This window comes from Erinaceus europaeus, chromosome 16, assembly GCF_950295315.1.
Source record: "Erinaceus europaeus chromosome 16, mEriEur2.1, whole genome shotgun sequence".
NCBI lineage: Eukaryota > Metazoa > Chordata > Mammalia > Eulipotyphla > Erinaceidae > Erinaceus > Erinaceus europaeus.
In genome coordinates this window covers 84,408,965-84,410,523 of record NC_080177.1, presented here as the reverse complement: position 1 = coordinate 84,410,523, position 1,559 = coordinate 84,408,965, and positions in this window count along the sequence as shown.

Here is a 1,559-nt window from a genome sequence, read left to right as displayed (position 1 = left end):
AGAGAGAGAGAGAGAGAGAGAGAGAAAGAAAGAAAGAAAGAAAGAAAGAAAAGTACCTGCAAGATAGTAACTCAGTGACAGTGGTCCGGAAGGTGGCGCAGTGATAAAGCTTGGCCCTCTCAAGCATGAGGTCCCGAGTTCAATCCCCAGCAGTCCATGTGCCGGAGTGATGTCTGGCTCTCTGTCTTCCTCCTATCTTTCTCATAAATAAATAAAATTTTTTAAAAAATTAAAAAAAAAAAAAAGGACGGAGAACTGGGCAGAGACCAGGAGGCAGAGGGAGGCAGTGAAAGGAGGGTGGGAGGGCTGCAGCCCAGCCCTTTGGCCAGGAGCGGTGGGCCACGATACAGAGCAGCAGAGCAGGCGGCTGGGGGAAGCCTGGGGTTCGCGGGCACGAGGTCCCGGGCACGTGCCGCAGGGCTTCCTCGGCGCATGCGGCGGGGGGAGGAGCTTGCCTCGCCGGCCAATGAGAAGCGGGCCCCGGCGTGACGTCAGAAGGGTATAAGGGCGGCTCCGGGTCTCGGGCTGCACTTGCCGCAGGGCTTCCTCGGCGCACGCGGCGGGGGGAGGAGCTTGCCTCGCCGGCCAATGAGAAGCGGGCCCCGGCGTGACGTCAGAAGGGTATAAGGGCGGCTCCGGGTCTCGAGCTGCACTTGCCGCAGGGCTTCGTCGGCGCACGCGGAGGGGGGAGGAGCTTGCCTCGCCGGCCAATGAGAAGCCGGGCCAGGCGTGACGTCAGAAGGGTATAAAGACGCGCTCGGCGGCGCGGGCCGGCGGTGCCTCGCGAGGCCCCTCGGCTGAAGTGCGGGGCGGGCGCGGCATCTCCTGCAATTCTCCCCCAGCAGAGCCGCGTCGACCCCCAGAGGGGCCCCTGCCTCTGAGCCCTTCTTCAGCACCAGCTGTCTCGCTGTCTCTCGCTCTCAAAATTTCTTTTTGTTTTTCTCCTCCAGGGTTATCGTTGGGGCTCTGTGCCTGCACCACGAACCCATTGCTCCGGGGGCCTCTCTCTTTTTATTTTATTCTGTTCTTTTTCATTGTTCGGATAGAGACCGAGACAGCGGGGCTGGGTGGCACCGCATAATAATCATCATGATGCAGACACCTCCTGCCTGAGGCTGCCAAGTTCCCAGGTTCAATCCCCTGCACCACCCTAAGCCAGAGCTGAGCTGGGCTCTGATTCTTAAAAAGGCAGAATTGAGAGAGGAGGGGACGACAGAGACACCCGCAGCCCTGCCCCGCCGCTTGGGAAGCTCCCCGCTGCAGGTGGGGACCGGGGGCTGGAACCCGGGTCCTTCGCGCTGTCACGTGCGCGCTCAGGCCATTTTTTAAGCGGCCCCGGAGAGGAGAGGCGCCGGGCTCGGCGGGCAGCTGCGTCGCCGGTCGCCCCGGGCAGCGCGCGCCTGGCAGAAGGCAAAGGCGCCGCAAAGGCCGGAGCCCCGCGCGCAGGGGGGGGGGGGGGGGGAGGCGACGACGGGCGCCGGCGAGGCCCAAACTTGTCGCGCGGGGCCGCAAAGCCTCCCGGGAGGCTGGTGGAAACCGCGCGTGCGTGGCCCTGCGTC